Here is a 19,895-nt window from a genome sequence, read left to right as displayed (position 1 = left end):
GATTTTATCCAGTTTTTCAGTTGTTTCAGGTGGAAGGCTAAATCTAGTTCCTAATACTCCCATCAAAACCAGAAGTGAAATCCAAAGCCAATATTAATATTGTAACAGAATCCTATCCAGAAAGCTGACGACGAGAGACATGTTATGGTAAAAGAAAACAAATGCTGATTAAGGAGTTTTCAAGTCCTGTTCCTGCTCCTAACCTGCTGTGTGTCCTTGGACAAGTGACTTCACCTATGAACCTCAATTTTTTCCTGAATAATGGAAGATAAATGCAGATTTCCTATCCCTAACATTTATTCATTCAAAATTACATTTACTTATATTTTTATATACACATATATGTGTGTTAAGTGGATATATGGGATTTTAGAGGTAGAGAGAAAACCCATATTGTGCCAGGATTTGTCCTAGACTCCAGGAATATAGCAATAAACAACACAGACTTGGTGTCTGCCTTCATAGAACCAAGGACAGTTTTTGAGAAACTACTGTATTCTAAGGGAAATTCTGGAATGTTTGTCATGTTTTATTCCATCTATGCCTGAATATTTTACTCATACTGCACGGCCCAATTAATATTTTTATCTCTTCTTTGATGTCTTTTGTAGTATCTGGGCTTACCTCTGATCTAAAAAAAAAAAAAAAATTACACACATACACACAAGCTTGCAGATACATACACATATACTGAATGTTACCTGCTTAATTTACATCTCTTAAGGCACACATTCATTATCCATTTATTCAGCTATTATAAATTGAGCCCATACTCGAGGCCAGGGCACATGCTAGGTATCAAGGATACAACACTAAACAAAAATGAATTGTTCCTCAAAATGTTTCCGGTCAAGTATGTGTAACAGACTATAATAATGCACAGAATGTGATACAATGCTACTGGTAGGAGAGGGGCACCATACTGTTGGAGCATGAATAAAGGATACCTAACCATATCTGAGGGAATCATGGGTGATGTCCTGTTAAGGTAATCACTATTCAAGTAAAAATTAAGAATTAGCCCATCTGAGTTCTGCTTCTGCTTAAAATGTAGAAGGATGACAAAGACCTCCATTTCTGTCCAACATGCAATTACTACGAACACCCATAGTCAGTCAGAACAGGCCAAAAAAAAGCAAGACCTAACTATATGATGTTTATAAGAATTGTATTTTGACTATAAGAAAATACAATCAGATTAAAATTCAAAGATTTGAAAAAAGATATACCATGAAAACATTTTATAGGAAAGCTGGAGTTTTAATGTTTTAAAAGCTGGAGTATTAAACAATGTTAACTTCAAGAATATTACCAGAACGAGAGAGGGAAATTTTATAATAAAAAGATTACTTCACCTGGAAGACATACAGTTCTAAATGATGTTTAAATCTTTTTTTTTTAAGATTTTATTTATTTATTTGATAGACAGAGATGACAAGTAGGCAGAGAGGCAGACAGAAAGACAGGAGGAAGCAGGCTCTCCAAGGAGCAGAGAGCCCGATGCAGGGCTCGATCCCAGGACCCTGGGATCATGACCTGAGCCGAAGGCAGCGGATTTAACCCACTGAGCCACCCAGGCGCCCCTCTAAATGATGTTTAAATTAGAGGAAGTGATACCTGGAAAAGTTCAAAGAGTGAAATAGACAAATCAATAATTATGGCCAGAGATTACAACATTCCTTTCTTAGTAACTAATGAGAGATATAGAAAAAAAATCTAGAAGATTAGACCAACACTATCAATTCAGTAAAATCAACATTTACAGAACTCTACCATTAATAACTATGGAATATATTTTCTTTTCAAGTTCATGTGAAACATTCACAAAAATGGACCCTATGCTAGATCATAAAAAAGGTTTTTAACAAATTCAAGTATTGAAATCACAAAGATTATATGCTCTGACCATAACATTAAATTATAAATCAGTAATACTACATATAGCAAAATATACATATATTTGAAAATGAAGCAATAAACATCTAATACCCATGGGTCAAAGAAGATATTACAAAGAAAATTTAAAAACATATTTAATGGGATAATTACAACATATTAAAATTAACTAAAGTAGTCCTCAAAGGAAATTTTATAGCCTTAATGTTTGCAGTAGAGAAGATTAAAGTACAGATCATTTATTTTATGCTTTAAGAACCTAGAAATGAAAACAAACTAAAACTAAACAAAATAATGGAAATAATAAAAGACATCAGCATGACTGATAATAGCTGAAGAAATTCACAAAGAAAATAGTTTTTTGCAACGTTAATAAACTTGATAAATTCAAGGCTAGATTAATCAAGAGACAGAGAAAGGACAAATTCTCTGCATCATTACAGATCTTGCAGTCATAGGAAATGAGGTTATATTATGAACATCATGCAAACTAATTTGTTTAGGTAAAATGGACAAATTATTTTAAAAACACAACTTACTAAAACAGGAAGACTAAAACAAGAAGAACTAGAAAATCTTATTAACCAAAAAAATACTTCTATGCTTTCAGAAAATATTTGTTTCCCAATTCATTTTGTAAGTCTCGCAAAATCCTGATAACAAATCCTTAAAAGAATTTACCAATACCTTCAATAATGTAGACACAAGAGTTCTAAATAAAGTAATAGCAAATTGAATTAATATATAAAATGGTAATATATCGTGTCCACTGAGGCTTATACTGGGAATGCAAGACTGGTACAATACTTAACATTAATTCAAGTACACTACATTAAAAGAATAAAGAAAAAAAATGATCACAATAGATGCAGAGAAGCATTTGACCAAATGCAGCAATCATTTGTGTTTAAAAATGTTTATCTCAGCAAATTAAAGGGGATTTTCTGAGTCTGAAAAAACATACCTGTAAGAATCCTATAGCTAATATAATGAAATATTAAATAACTTTACAATTAGGAATAGGACATTTTGGTCCACTTTTAGTATTTCTTTTCAACATTGTACCAGAGGTTCTAGCCAGTATAATAAGATAAAAAGGTAAAAAGTACCTATAGTAACAGACATAATGATTGTTTACATAGAAACTCCTAAGAAGTCTACTAAAAATAAGAAAATTTAGCAAAGACATGAGATATAAGTTCCATATCCAAAACTAATTGCATTTATATGTAGTAGGAAAAAATAGAAAATTAAAATTTAAAATACCAGTTAAAATATCGTCTAAAATCAAAATACTTTACAATATATTTAACAAAAATGTACAAGACTTCTACACTGCAAAGTATCATTACAGAGAGAAACTGAAGATGGTAAATTAATTTAGAAAAAATAAACCTTATTCATGAATTTGAAGATACAATATGTAAAGTTGTTAAGTCTGTCCAAATTCATCTAGTCAAAAATCTCAGGAGGCATGGCCAGCTAATTCTAAGATTTTATTTAAAAATACAAAGAACTCTGAACAGTCAAAACAATTTTGAAAAAGAACAAAACTGAAAGAATTATATTACCTGATTTCAAGATTTACAACAAAGCTATAATACTCAAGTCAGTGTGGTATATGAAAGAATACACAGATTGGTCTATCTTCTTTCCTTTGATCTAAGATAGACTCACTACTAAGCTTTCCATAGAGAAATTATGTTTTTTACAAATACTACTAGAAAATTCTGACCTCAGTATAGTACGATATAGTCTCAATATAGTACAAGTTCATTCTTCACTCCTACTTCAAGCAATACATTAAAATTTACTCAAGATGGATCACAGACTTAAGCATAAAATAAAAAATTATAAAACTTCTAGAGAAAAATGATGGAAAATATCTCCATGTCCCTGAAAAAGGCAAGGTTACGCAAAAATTAACTATAAAAGAGGGCACGTGGGTGGCCTAATGGGTTGGGCCTCTGCCTTCTGCTTGGGTTGTGATCTCAGGGTCCTGGGATCGAGGCCCACATTGGGCTCTCTGCTCACCAGGGAGCCTGCTTCCCCCTCTCTCTCTACCTCTCTACCTACTTGCGATCTCTCTGTCAAGTAAATAAACATCTTTAAAAAAAAAAAAACTAGCTATAAAAGAAAAGATTGCTAAATTGAATCTCATTCAAATTTAAAACTTTTCTTCTTCAAAATAAGAGTAGGACACTAGATGAAAATAAAAGATAAGCCACAGATTAGGGAAAAATTGTTAAGACATAGATATAAAAAATGAATTCAGAATATGCGAAGAACTATATGTTTCTTAAGTTAGACAAACAGTGGGCCGAAGACTCAAACATACATTTATCAAAAATGGTATATGAATTAGAAGCACATGAAAAAATTTTTAACATCATTAGTCATTACAGAGTTACAAACCAAACCATAATGAGATACCACTTCACAACCACAGAATAGTTAAAGTTAAAAAGACAAACAATCTGAGGGTTTTGAAGGGGTGGGGGATGGGAGGTTGGGGAACCAGGTGGTGGGTATTAGAGAGGGCACGGATTGCATGGAGCACTGGGTGTGGTGCAAAAACAATGAATACTGTTACGCTGAAAAGAAATTTAAAAAAAAAAGACCAACAATGCAAAGTGTTGCAACGAGAATATGGAGCCACTGGAACGGTCATAGACTGATTGCTGGTGTGAGACCAAAACAACACAACCACTCTAGGAAACAATGGTTAATCATATACTTACCAGCAATTCTCTTCCTAGATATTTACACCAAAGAAAACAGGTATTCACAAACAGTACCAAAAAAAAAAAAAAAAGTTCATAGAAGCTTTAATTCACAGTATGCAAAAACTAGAAACTCCCTCAATAGCCCTCCACAGATAAATTAATTTTAAAATATAAGTTCATACAATGGACTCAATAACAAAACACAAACATGCACGCACGCGCACACACACACACACACACTTTCCACAGTATCATGAATGTATCTTAAAAACTTCATGGTGAGTAAAAGAAGCCAGACACAAAAGAGCACATACCATCTGATTTGTTATATAAAATTCTAGAACAGACAAAATTAAACTATGCTAATAGAAATCAAATGATCACCCAGGCAGAAAGGATACAGTGGGTTGATTAAGTGCATCAAAGACTTTAAGTGATAAAAATATTCATGGTAGGAGAGGTGGCTACAGCAATGTATTTACTTGTCAAAACTCATTTAACTATATACTTAAAATCTGGTTATATTATCGTAAATCCTTAAATACTTATAAATCATAAGTATTTAAGAGAGCCAGTCTTGGGAAGATCCATGGGCATTTCATACAATGGAACAGCTTTTGCAAAGTCTCAAAAGGGAAAAGAAAATCAGGGCTGCAAAGTGGCTTACAAATTACCTGCTAGACACTTTATAGCCAATTTTAATAGTCTAACCTACTGGTGTGTTTTAACTGAATTGTATACACACACACACACACACGGTTCTTGGCAGTCTCACTAGAATATATGCATGTATAGTGTGATAGAGCCAAAGTGTTTAGAGCTTGGCTCTGGAGCCAGGATTCAAAGCCTAGATTCAAATCCCAACACCATCTCCCCTCCAGTTTAGTCCTGTGAACGCTTAGTCAAGAACTTGATTTCTCAATGCCTCTATTTACAGATCTCTAAAATGGAGATGAGGATAATACTTCCCCCTTCCAAGGTTTCTGGGAGGGTGACATGAGATACACATATAAAGTACTTAATATTTATTATATGATGGGCACTAATAAATGTTAATTATAACTGAGGACAGGATCTTTGTCTCTTACTCACACCACTTCCTGGCACATAGTAAGGTTCCCAACTGAATTTATAGGTTGGCAATTATAGCAAAGTAGTCTGTTCCATTCAGAAAACAAAGAAGGGAGATGGACGAATAACCCTGTCTCTCTTGCAAGTCCTGGGGCAGAAAAAGGATCTGTTTCTATTCTTGGTGTTTTCCCTACATATGGAAACTGCTTGTCAACATCTCTAAAACCACATCCACCAAGAGCTTCCCTTTCTCCTGTTCAGCTACAGAAGTAAGTAAATTCTAAGACCCATGAAGAAAATAAAGAAATAATTTCAGTCTCAACAATCTTAGCTTATTTACTTAATACGTAATAATACATGGGTTTTAAAAATTGTGCACAAATCTCATTAACCAAGAAAAAGTATTTTTTATTCAGTTATCCAAAATATTATAGTATAAATCAAATCTTTGATATGGTCCCTACTTCTTAGGCAATAAAGTCAATCAAACATATTCTCCCTAAAATCCCACATAGTCAGTTACCCGCCTGATTTTGCTATTCTCTCAAGGGTTCATCATAAGCTCTATAATCACTGTACTATCCTGCCTCTCAGAGTCTGATCTCATTGGAACGGATTCAGAATTCCTATGAAAGTCTGAAAAACCCAGACCCAGTTAAACCACCTATTCCATAGCAATAGAAACCAAGATCCAGAGAGGGAAATGTTTTGTCCAATGCTGCACAGGTTGTTGTTCAATAAACAACAGATGTCAATTAACAAAGTATATAGAGTGACAACCATGTGCCTTCTATTGGACACACTCTGGATCTTCAGAGAAATAGAGTAAAACCCAAGATGCCAGCATTCTTCCCACTCACAAGGCCTCAAAGGAAGAGAAGTATGGTGGGGACTGTCTCCCAGAAGATCAGGAGGAGCAACAAAAGGGATTTGGAGTGGATAAACTTGTGGGTAGCTGGATCAATCCCCTAAGTCATTATCATAAGGGTCTGCTTGTGATTTATTCACCGTTGTGTACTCTTGGATGGTTAGCAGAGTGTCCTGTCCATAGGAGAAATAGAAGCTCAGTAAGCAGAATAAAACTTCATATCCACATAAATTATATGGAACTTATAAAATAGAGTGAGAAAAATGTAATGGAAGGGAATGGGATAAACTGGAATGAGAAGGAATGGGAAGGAATTTGATGACTTTGAATTGAATGAAGTCAAATCAAATCCATGATTAATGGGCAGGAATCTATTGCCATCCATCTTTAACAAGGAAGCTGGCAGCATTTTCTCAGGGAAAAAAAAAAGGTCATATTCCATCTTAGCCTCTCAGCCTCACAAAATAACCCACCAGGTCTGCCAGTCCCAATAAGAAAGTCTAGGATCTCTAGCATGTCCCTCCCCCACCCCCCAAAAAAGAGCACCTGAGACCAGGAAAAGAGAAATGCTGAGCCAATTATGAGTCTTCCACAAAAACAAAGCAGAATCAGAAAGGCATCAGAGTTTCAGCCTACTTTCCCCACCCCAAAATGACAAAGCTTCTGAATACTTTAAGAGAACAACAATTATGTGGATGAATACAGTATTCATTACTTGAAGAAAACAAACTCATCAATATTTCACGTCCTAAGGAGAGAAAGGTGTAGGGAGGAAATGGGTCCAAGATGGATTCTGGGACCTTGTACAGTTCCATCCTGAACTAAGACTGAGGACAGCACTGCTGCCATCCTGTCAGGGTCAGGATCTTTGTGACCCTAAAATGTAAGGCTGTGATTTGTCACTATCTCAACAGGCATCTGCTCCATGCTCACTTCAAAGTTCTCCTTACTTTTGTGCTGTTTCTTCAATGACCAGAGCAACTTTCTGCAGAGAAATCCTCTCCATCAACACAAAGCAGATGGGCAGCCCACCAGAGCGTAACACCTGAGTCAACCCTTCTCAGAAAGCATCTTGTGCCTCTGCTTCAATTCCTCATAGCTGCTGTGTCAGAATATTACAGATCATTTGTAACTCAGAGTATGCTAAAGTGGAGCAGCACTGTACAGCAGACACAAGCTTTGCCTGCCACTGGTCTCTCAACTTCTATGTTTGTGGGTCAGCTTGCTGGCCAGACTCATCTACCTGTCTTCCCATTAAGCTCTCAACAAATCCTATACCAACCTGTGCTCCTGAATTTGCCTAACCACTTAGTCCTGGTATATAATAGACAGTAATATAAATGTTACTTTCTCTACTCTTCTTCGGATGGCAGCTGAAAAAAAAAAAAATCAGTCCTTGGGGGTGTTATAGCATCCTATGCTTGAAAACTCTACTGCAGAAAAAGGTGACTCTGTTTGTGGTTTGACTTCAGCTTGGTGATTTCCAGTTGGAATGAAGTAGGGAAGACTTGGGGATTGGGCACTTAACTCATTTCTTCATCCTGCCATATTCTATCAAAACCTATGCCACAGCTATCCTATCAAACTATAGGGAAATTAAAGAAAAGTGGCTATAGCTCTTTTGCCACAAGAGGTGGGATATTTCTCCCCTCCCCTTGAAACTGAGCAGGCCTACAACTTAATGATAACCAACTGAATGTGGAAGACTTCTGAGGCTCAGTAAGAAAAGGTGAGGGGCATTTGGGTGGCTAAGTCAGTCAAGCATCTGACTTCAGCTAAGGTCATGATCTCAGGGTCCTCAGATGGAGTCCTGTGTCAGGCTCCCTGCTCAACAGAAAGTCTATTTGTCTCTCTCCCTCTGCTTGTTCTATCTGTCAAATTTAAAAAAAAAAAAAAAAAAAAAAAAAAGGTGATACAGCTTCTGCCTTATACACTGACACACTCATCTCATTTTTGGAGGCCTGAGACACCATTTAAGAAGTCTGACCTCCTTGGAGTGCCTGGATAGTTCAGTCGGTTAAGCATCCAACTCTTGGTTTCGGCTCAGGTCACAATCTCACGGTCATGAGATCAAGCTCCATATCAGACTCTATACTCAGTGCAGAGTCTACTTGAGATTCTCTCCCTCTTCCCCTCCTCTCATTCACTCTAAAATAAAATAAAATCTTAAAAAAAGAAAAAAAGAAGAAGAAGAAGTCCAACTTCCTTGAGATCACCACACTTTTGGAAAGTCCAGGCCAAATGTACAGGCCATGTGTATGCACTCTGGTCAACAGGACTGGTGAAGGGCCACACTGATGACCAGCATCAGCTGCCAAACATGGAAGTGACGGTGCGTTCATCAGAATCCAGCCCCAGCCAAACAGTTATCCCTATCCCTTAAGGGTGGGACAAGGCATCCCCACTGTGCCGTATCTGGAATTCCTGACCCACAGAATCCATGGACATATTAAAATGGGTGTTTTAAGTCACTACATTTTACACTGATTTGTTAGCAGCAAGAGTAGCCAGGACAAACAGTGTTTAAAGTCAAACAAGCCTACACTGAAATTCTAGATCTATCCCCTGTGGGAAGTTAGCAAGCTACTCAGCCTCTCAAAGTCTGGATCTGATGTATAAAATCATAATAACAAAACTGACAAAGAATCTGTGACCTAACAAATGTAGAGGGAAATAGTGCCCCTCCCATGGGTGTCTGCTTTCTTCCTCTCTTCCACTGATCCCTCATCCTCAGATCTGATGAACCAAGTAAGGTTGGAGGTTCATAAACCATTGCTGTCAATGATACAAATGTAAGTAATGTATTATCTTTCAGCTGCAACCTAATTCATTTATATAAAGAAAGAGAAGTTGAGGGAATACCTTGCTCAAAAGAAACTAAAAAGTTTTCCCTCATCTGGCTGCTCTTGCCAAGGGCAGCTCATCTGGTTTTGGGACAACTAGAGACATTCCCATCTTCACCCAGTCCAATTCCCTAACCTTTTATCCCTCAGTCATTTTCTCCTGAAATCATCACCACACACTTATGAGCAGTGGTGATTCTGCTCTTTCAAGGTTAAGAGATGATCAAGGAGAGTCCACCACTGGGCTGTAGAATCTAGGAAAACAGCAACATCAGCTTCCTGTGGGTGAGCAACTAGTCATGTTACAGCTGCTCCACACGGTAACTCAGCTGTTGGCTGGCAGCTATTTGGGAAGAGAGATTTAAGTGAGAAAACAGGAGAAACTCATTTCTGCTCTTATGTAGCCTGAGTTACCGATGTGGGGAGAGAATATAAACATACTGAGCATTTAGCATGTAGTGAGCATTCTGCTGGCTGTTTTTCCTGCATTACACACTCTAATACCCAACACATTCCCAAGTTCATCTATAACCTTATTTTACAGATGAGGACGTGGAGGCTCAGGGGGATAAGTAAATTTACTTCAACTCAAGCAGGAAGAGATGATGGAATGGGCAGCAAGGCTAGTGTGTCTGATTCTAAGCCTATAGATTCCCCTTCAGCACCTCTTATTTCCAGACATGTTTTATTGAATCAGTGCTATGTCAGTGAACTTGTGCAGATTTGATGGACTGGTAGATTTACTGACAAGTTAGCTGATAGGGCTTAGCAGGATTCAATGTATCTTTTGGCCAAGTCAACCCACAGTTTAACTGACTTCCATGAGCTCAAGTCTACCTGTTAACTGATGTGCAAACAAATTAGCCTGAGAGCAGAAGTTACAGCATCGGGAGCCCAGATTTCACTGGATTCTGCCAGCTTGGAGGTCACTTGCTGGGCTTGGCTCCTACAGAGTTTCTCAGTAAACACTGCAAATCTGAGGACACTGTAAGCCTTGGAATGCAAATGAACTTGAGCCCTTTATCCTGAATTTTTCTCAAGTTTGAATCTCTTTATACACTCATGGGGACTCAGACTACGTGTTAACATATAAAGCAGCAAAGGGAGAAAGAACAACTTTAGCCCAGAATTGACTAGAAAACAAGGTGGGATTTATTAGAGTTAGATGCAAAATGGTAGCCTTCTGTGGGACCTCTCACTAGCAAGGTGAAACAGGACAGCAGATGGCCTTATTTATACCAAGACTGTATGTAGGTCTTTCATTTGCTTGCTGTCTGAGGTTGAGGAACAGATTCAAACTAACTTTAGACAAGGGGGTTGATTACAAGGAATCAGGAGTACTTAACAGGATGCAAGGACAGGAAACACAGCTGAGCCATACAGGCACTGGAAAATCTGGAGTTGTGTCTTCTGTGTCTTCTGTCACCCTCTGAAGCAACATGGCCTCTTATCTTTGCTAGAAACTTACTACATTCCTCTCCCCCTGGATGATTTTCTCTTCCTTCCTTCCTCATCATTTCCATTTGCATGGAGCTCCACGTTGCCATGGTGCTGACTCTAGCTGCAGTGCGACCTTACAGCTCCCCTCCCCATCCCCATCTGACAACATCTGAAACATCAAATTCTGAAGAGAGAATATGACAGTCAGCTCAGGGTCACTTCACAGGAACACCATCCTATCCCTTCTTGATGTGGGTGGCAGCCTGGCTTGGAAGGTACTTTCAAAGAAAGGAAAATGACCTTAACCAACTGTCAAAATATATCTAGTACATACCTGAGGGCATGCGGGCAGAAACAGCTGAGAGAAAAGCTGACCTAAACCTGATGGAAGCCTAAACAGAACCAAGAAGGTAAGGTCCCCTCAAGTGCTTCTATTTTGTGATTTTTCCCTCTTTTGTAGCAACTGTCTTTGTACATGAAAGGTAGGTCTCAAAATCCTCAGACTCACACCCAGGTCTGAGTGACAGCTGTATGTCCCATGGGCCTTCCTTATATCAATAAAATTTCCGCTAAGGTCAGGAACATGGCAGGGATGTCCATTATCACCACTGCTATTCAACATAGTACTAGAGGTCCTAGCCTCAGCAATCAGACAACAAAAGGAAATTAAAGGCATCCAAATCGGCAAAGAAGAAGTCAAATTATCACTCTTCGCAGATGATATGATACTATATGTGGAAAACCCAAAAGACTCCACTCCAAAACTGCTAGAACTTGTACAGGAATTCAGTAAAGTGTCAGGATATAAAATCAATGCACAGAAATCAGTTGCATTTCTCTACGCCAACAACAAGACAGAAGAAAGAGAAATTAAGGAGTCAATCCCATTTACAATTGCACCCAAAACCATAAGATACCTAGGAGGGGCAATAAAACCAACAAAAGGCTAGTTTTTTCCCTGACAGCCTGGAACAGTGAGGGCCCACTGTGTGCCAGGCACTAAGCTCAGCACCAGAGACACTAGTCTGTGCCCAGAGAAGCTAGTACAATTGCAGGAAAAAAAAAAAAAAACCAGATTACCTTAAACAAATAATTATACTACCACAGTCTTTACAAAGTACAGTCAGATGATACCCCATTACCATACAGTGCAGCATTGAGCTCCAATATTAGGGTATATAAGAATCTTCTGGGTTCCAGCTTACAATGCAGATTCCTAGGTCTCACCCCCAAATACACAGAGTCAGAAACTCTGGAGTTAGAGGTCAGGAATCTGTATTTCGAGCAATTCCGGGGAAATCCTAGGAATGCCCTGTTTGAGAACCACTGTTCTCTCTCTCTTAGGGAAGTGTCACAGTTGAGGCCACGCTACGGCCATAGGAAACAGCAATTCTTTGTGTGTCAAGGGTTGGAGGAGGCTTCCTAAAGGCAGGGAGATGTTTGAGTTGAGTCCCAAATGCATTTGTCAAGGAAAAGAATGAAGGCAGAGGAAAGCAAAACACCAGAAGCATGAAAATCATGGCAGGCTCTGAGGGGCAAAGAAAAGACCCCCAAACATTTCTGGGAAGTGTGGCAATATGGGAAGGAGGCTAGATCCTGAGTGGGAAGGGCTAATACACAAGGTTTTAAAATAAAAGGTTCAAGGGGACCTTAAACAGTTTTTTTGACTTGTATTTTCTTTTAATATTATTTCTCCAAAATTCACTTTTCTGGCCATGGCCCCGGCCCAAGAAAGTCCTCCAGAATCTTAAAGGAATTGCTCATCAAACACAGCTGTTGAAACAAACTAGACACAGAGCCTGGAGCTGACTCCAGCTGATGCCATTCGCTGGAAGGAGAACTGAAACGCATCCTGAGACCTGTCAGCACAAGGAAGGAGGAGTCCACTCCGCAAATCTTCTCTCTGAAAGCCTGGACAGGCTTCCCAGATTGCTTTTGCCAGACTTCTCGACCCAGTGCCAGCCAAGGTCCAAGAGCTGCTTTGTCTCCCTGCCAGGCAGGAGAGGCTGGTATTCTCCAATGATTTCCCTCCCCAGGCCAGGAACATCAACCAACCTTGAACTAAACTTCAATACTGCCTTCTTCCCTCCCAGAATCTGGCATTTCCATTTCTAAAATTGTCCAAATAGCCACATGCAGTTAGGTTAAGGGCAAAACCCACACCCGGAAATGTTCTTTTTTTCCGTTGTCAATAGGGACAATTTGCTTTTAAAATAGTCACCTAAGGTGTGATTGATGGGAAATCAGTACTTGTCATTTTTGGCTCCCTAGGAAACATCCTTTAGTCAAACTTAACTAAGCCTTTTATTTCCCATATTCACTGCGTCCGGAACTGGGGCCTGTCAGCCACCCATTCCAGAAACAGCAGAGAGCCCATGTATCCTGCAGTATTTTCATAGAGCAATTCCTCCAGCCTCACAGATCAAATGTCCAGGTCTTCTCCTTCTCTCTTCAGAACCAGAGAGCCCTCCCAGAGCAGCATGTCTAACTTTCTTTAGATGCCAATGAGGACAAAGCAAGGGCTTCAGTTTCTGCTTTTCCTTCTTCCACACTCCTCTGTCTACCTCCTCCATCCAGCAACACCACAGAAACCCTGGTTTCCTAAAAGAATCAAATCATCTTCTGAGGTGCCCATATTTCCCTCTCACATTTGCAGTCTGTCGGATTTTCAGGAGCTTGTCTTTAGGGCTGGCAGACCTGCAGATGCTCAAGGGCAGAGTGAACCTGCCAGGGCTCCATGAAGGGCAAGGGCTTTGAAATCAGAATGACCAGGGTTTAAATACCAACTCTCCCAGATAGTAGAGTTATGCCCAAGTTTTCGCTCCAAGAGACCACCAAGGAGCCAACACCGATGCAATCACATGAGGTTTTATTTAACAAGCTTAAGCTTGGGCCCAAGTATACCCGACAAAGAGGAGTAGGGACCTGAGCCCAGAGCTTAGTTAAGGCAGGGGTATTTATGGGTTCCTGTTACTAAAGCAGGGTGGGGACTTCTGGAACCAAAGCAGGGTGGGGGTTCTTGTTACTAAAGCAGGGTGGGGGTCCTTAGAACTAAAGTAAAGTAGGGGAAAGTTCAGCCCTTGGGCACAGGGGTCTGAGATGGCTGCCAGAGCTAAGATGGCTGTACTTATGCTAAGGTTAAACCTGAGGTGGGATGGCCTTAATTTTTCTCGGCCTCCACAACTAGCTATGTCACCTTGACCAATGTATTTTCTTGATGAAAAATCAATTTTCTCACTTGTGACAGGATAACAATATTGACATCTGTCCAGTTTTAGGGTGAGAAGAAAGTAATTGTAGCAGACACTGTTGATCGTTTCTCGCAATTTGATTGTCCCTTAATACCTTCCCACCTCAGAGGCTGAGAGAGCTTACTCCTCAATTTCCCAATCCCCCTTCCATGAAGAGTAGGTGGCCAGAGAACACAGTTCAGAGCAGCAGAATTAAACAGAAGTCTGAAGTGGCTCTGGGAATGTTTCTGCTTTCCTCATAAAGGGGTCAGATGAGGCAGACCCTCTTTTTCCCCCTCTATATGCCTTAACCGAAGATGAGAAGTCTAGAGCAGCAGGAACTTTCTTGTGACCAAGAGAATATCAACATCATCACCCCTGACATTGACAGAGACATCATCAACACATTGAACCGAAGCTATGTGCCCCAAATTCCAGGTTTCTCATGACATGAAAAACACAGAGCCTCTTCATTTAAGGCACTGCAAGTTAAGCTTTCTGTTTCTTGCCACCAAATGCATTCCTGAGAAGCATAAGGGATAATATACACCCCAACTACCATAGTCACCCTCCCTCAAAATGGTCAGCCCAAATCTGTACCATGGGGTTGTTCATATTTATGGTAGAATTTGGGCCCAGAATATGGACCCAGACTAACTTTCATGGCCTCTGCAATTGGCTTCTTCCTCCCATGGCCCCTTGCACATTGCTGTCAAAATCCTAATCAATGCCAGCCAAGCCAGTTGGTTATACTACCCATGTGTCAGTCTCATTCTATCCCCAGGTCTCCTCTATTCCCACGTTCCCTCATTCTTCCCTACCCCTTCCTTTCCTTTGGCCTGCCTCAATCTTCTCCATCCTTTAATTCTTAGCTGCTGTCCTACCATCTCCCTGAAATACCTTTTCTGATGTGGTCAGCCACAGTCAGGACAGGCAAGAAAATCCAGTGGTACAAACATGGTTGCCCCATTTGGCAATGACAATGAGTATACAGAAATATGGCTACTGAAGGGAGCCCTTGGAAAGAAGAGATATAAAGTTTTAATCAGCAGTAACAAAAGACAGACCTGTAAGAAAAGACAGGGCAGTTGCAAAGCAGCCCTCAGGGCTGGACTTCAGCTCCTGTAGAAATAAAAATAAAAGAAATGGAGAGCTAAGGTCACCCAGGGGCTGCCCTTGACGTGGCAAGAAGAGGCATCTAGGGAGTACAGGAGACAAAGGCAGCAAGCACAGTGCAGCCCACGTGGGGTCCCCAGAAGCTCCGCAAGGTCCCTGACCCAAAAAAAGCGGGGCATGGAATTGAAAATCCAAGGCTTTGGAAGACTTCTCTCCTGCCACACCCCCTCAGTACAAGAAGGGGCAGTGGATCACGACAAGGTTTACCAGATAAACACTGAACAAAGGATGAGCTATATGGGCCCTTCCAGCAGAGTACTAGCTAGGAGTTTATCAGCAGCTGCCATCAAGCCCCCATTGTATTCTTTTTTTTTTGTTAATAAGATTTTAATTCTTTTTTTTTTTTTAAGAAGATTTTATTTATTTATTTATTTATTTGGCAGAAAGAGAGAGAAAGAGAACACAAACTCGTGACATGGAGCTCAATTCCAGGACTCTGGAATCATGACTTGAGCCAAAGGCAGACACTTAACCCATTGAGCCACCCAGGTACCCCACCCCTATTGTGTTCTTCTTGGGTAAACTGTGACACCTGCTGGTTTATAATGGAGAAAACCCAGGCTTCTAGAATCTGGTAAAATCAAAAAAAATTTAAAAAAAAAAACTTGCCCATGCTAGTACAGGACACATGGCTCCCAAACAGACTAGGTTCTTTGCTAGGGAGATATTGGACATCTTAGAGTTTCTGTGGCCCCATGAAGGCTCAGCTTCCTATGGCCACAGTTGTTTTAGCGTCCTGAAAGGACAATGGCAGTAACCAGAAGGTGAGCCACCATGATAAGAAAGTGTTACCAGGGAGACTAAGCACAGAGAGACTTGATTTTAGGTTTTGGCTCTGCCTCTTCATGGCCTCAGGACACTAAGCAAATCATTTCTGTCCTGTTTCTATTGTTCTTTTCAAAGACATTATCTTTTTTATACCTACCTTCCAGTTTTGTGTATAAGGAATCAAATCATGTGCTTATTAATACCACGAATGTGTTTCATAAGCAGTACTCAAACATCTGCCCAGTGCTAACTACCATATGTGTAGAGATACACACACACATACATGTACATACACAGAAGCACATATATGCCCAATACACAGAACTGGTGATACACAAATGAGCCAACCACAATTCTAGTCCAGGAAGAGGGACAGATATGCAATCCAGACAATCCTGTTCTCTTAGCCTGAAATTCTTCTCAGCCTCTCTTTTCAAGTCCCAGCTCGCATGTTACCCCATGTGAGATGCCTTCCATGCCCATTCCTATCAAGCCACATCCTCTGCAACACTCTCAGAGTGAGCCGTCTCATTCCCTCGGAGCATAGAGCCTGGAATCAGGCAACTATGGGTTCAAATACCCCCTTCCCACAGTAGCTGTGGAAACTCGGATGAGTTACCTAGCATCATCAAGCCTTGGCATCCTTTTCTGTAACATATGAGTGGTAACGCCTGTTCCCCAGGGTTTTATTTGCACTCAAACTGGCACGTGGAAAGTACTCAGAAAAGTACCTGACAAATAGTGAGTTCTCAACAATGTTAGTTTTTACTTTCATTTATAGGATTTTTAGTTTAATGTCCATCCCTCCCACCAGACAATTAGCCAAGGCCTGATCAGCTTTGTTCATGCCATGTTTCCTGTATCTATCACAGTACCTCAAAAACTGAGCTTTTTCTTCTAGAAAATACAAAGAATAACTCATTCCCAGGGACAGTGTAGAGATCAATGGCAGTAAGACTACCAGTGAGCAGGAGTCAGCTTGAAGACTAGGACACAAGGATGTATTCAGTTGATATTATCCTTAATACAAGTGAAGTAAATACAATGGTCAGAAGTATAATAGGAAACATAATTAATTTTACCTAGGAATAGGGAAGGATGCCTGGGCAAGGTTTTAAGGGATGGAAGAACGAGTTAGCCAAACAATCGGTGCTCAGTTGTGGATAGAGACAGATGCCAGGCCCTGCCCTTCAGGAACTCACGATCCCATATAAAAGGATAGCTTCCCCCCAGCCCCTGCCCAGCCCAAGTCCTTTAGATGCACAAAAAAGATGCCTGATCCAAAAGCCTGTGCAGAGAAGGCTTCTGGAAGGTGACCCACAGTAGAGCTGTGCAGACAGAGAAGGGTTAAGCAGCCTAGAAACCAGAAGAAAGTTTCATTCTGCAAACCAGCAGGAGACAGTGAATGCTGGGGAAGAGCAAAGAATTCAGGCTTTGGCTCTCTGGGCCCAATTGGAGAGAGAAAGTCAGGAGGCAGGTAACGAAGAGCCAGGTAATAAAACTATGCTAAGAAGATGTTGGACTTAATTCAGTAAGCTGTGGGAGTAGCTGAAAGATTCCAAAAGCAGGAGAGTGATATGCTCACAGTTACATTTTAGATAGGTTATTCCAGAAGGAAGTCAGGCAGCAGCGGGGAGATTAGTCAAGAGGCTTTTGGGAGAATCCTGACAGGCAACGTTGATGGCTTGCCTTAAAAAAGTAGACGTAATGAGAGGCCTGAGTGATTTAAAAATAGAATTAGGATGTACAATCAACTGGACTTACAGAGTTGATGTGGGGAAGCAAAAAAAAAAAAAAAAAAAGAAGAAGAAGAAAAGAAAAGAAAAAAGCAAATGATCGAGAATTTGACTTGCATGATCAGGTGGATTATGGAGCCATTCACTGATTCAACGATAACAAGAAAAACAGCAAGTCTGCAACAGCAAAAGGGCCAGCACCGTTTTGTACATATTTCATTTGGGATTTCTAAGGAGCCAATAACAATCCTTCTCTTTGATGTTACATAACATCATTCCCTCATGTGCCAGCCACCTGCAGACTTATATAAGCAGCCCCATCTTGGTCTTTCAGCTCCTACCAGCTCACATGTTGAATGAGAACCATCACGGGGCCTCCTCCAAAGCTTAAGTCACGTGGTCAAGCTGCCTACCTTCCCTGGCTTCTCCCTGGTCCACAAGCCCCTCCAGGAGTGGGGGGTGGGGTGGGACAGAGACAAACCAGGCAACCAAGTCTCCAGTCAGCAGCTTCAGGAATGAAGCCGAAATTCAGAGCAGAATTGGAGCCAGCAGTACCCACTTTGAGAGTCATCAACACAGAGTTTGTGAAAGCGCAGCATGGAGAACAGCCAAACTGCCCCAGGAAAATTAGGCAGGGTAAGGGGCTGGGCCCAGATGGAAACACCTGAGTGTAAGAACCATCAAGAAAACTATTAAGAGAAGAGCAAGGCAGAGGGAGAAGGGCTGACAAAGGAGAAAGGGCCAGGGGGCAGAGGAAGAAAATCACAATAAACTCAAGGGAGGAGGGTTCTGAACACACAGTAGTCAGAGACATCCAGTGCCACAGAGAAATCAGTACTGAAATCTAAACTCAGGGCGGATGGGGCTTGGGTAGTTTTGGGGGCCTGGGAGCAGTTGAAGATGGAGGAAGTAGAAAAGCTATTTTGTGAAGACAACTCTTTCAAGAAATTTGTAAAAAAAAAAAAAAAAAAAAAAATCAGGAGCCAAAACTTGTTAAGTGTAGAAAGTATTTTTGTTTTTTATTTTGGACATTAGTGTTTGTGGCAAGGCAGCATGTAGTGAACACACGTACCGTAGCCCAGCTTCTAGAGCCAGACTTGAGTTCAAGTGCCAGCTCTACGCAGAAGCTGGGCACATCCCTCAACTCTTCAGGATCCCATCTGCTCATTCACAAGATGGGGATAATAACAATACTAACTACACAGAGTCCTAGTTAATAGCTACAAGGTGTCAAGTGCTTACATGGTGCCTGAACCATTAGAAACAATAAAAGTTAGTCCTTTCTGTTGATATTCCTATTTAATAATAGAAAAAGCCATTAAAAGGAGACCCTGAAATACAGGAAAGGTAAGGAATTAGTGATGGAGTGAAGTTGCTAAAGAGGCAGAAGGAGATGGAGCAGAGTGCCAAGAGAGAGGTGGCCTTAGACAGGAGGAGACAGACAGGCTGCCCTCCTTGTATTCACTGAGCCAGAGGAAGTCACAGGGTTCAGATTCCAATGTGTTAATCTTAAGGAAAAAGGAGAAGAGAGAGTTGAGAGAGCCTCTCTTCGTCATGCTCTGTGAGATACAAAACAAGGTCATCTGGTAGAGAATGAAGGAAGAAGTGGGGAGAGAGGCAAAGGTTGTTGTCAGAGACAAGAGTTGGGACAGTCTGCTGTCCCACCCTCCCGTGGACAGCGGAGGCATGGTTCTGGAGAGGGCTCAAAGATCGCCCGAAGCACTAATGCAACCACTTCCTCAGCAATCTCAACAGACTATTGGGACAGTAGAGAGGACTACTGGTTGGACTGCTCCACGGTCAAGACTTGGAGAGTCTGACAGAAAGTGAGGGAGACAAGGACACCAAGTAGTGAAGCAGTAGACAGAGAGTCCAGGTTAGAGGGAGAGGATGTAAAGCCAGGAGAGGAAGAAGGTGAAGCCACCAGAGGAACTGATGTCTCCACCTGTAGGCACAAGGAAGTAAGAAAATGGAAGATGGAAGGAAAGGAGCTAGCAGCCAGAGAAGTAATACATACATACAAACATACATAAAGGTTTAATAGATTAAGAAGGGCCACAGACTCATTGCTATTTCTCCCACTGAGTGGAAGAGTCTAATTTCCCTCCACTTGAATGTGACTGGGCATCATGCTTAGCTTG

The sequence above is a fragment of the Mustela putorius genome, unplaced genomic scaffold, assembly GCF_011764305.1.
Source record: "Mustela putorius furo isolate JIRA1106 unplaced genomic scaffold, ASM1176430v1.1 tig00003987_pilon_pilon_pilon, whole genome shotgun sequence".
Lineage (NCBI taxonomy): Eukaryota > Metazoa > Chordata > Mammalia > Carnivora > Mustelidae > Mustela > Mustela putorius.
The sequence above is the reverse complement of the archived record's forward strand: the minus strand, read 5'-3'. Positions refer to the sequence as shown.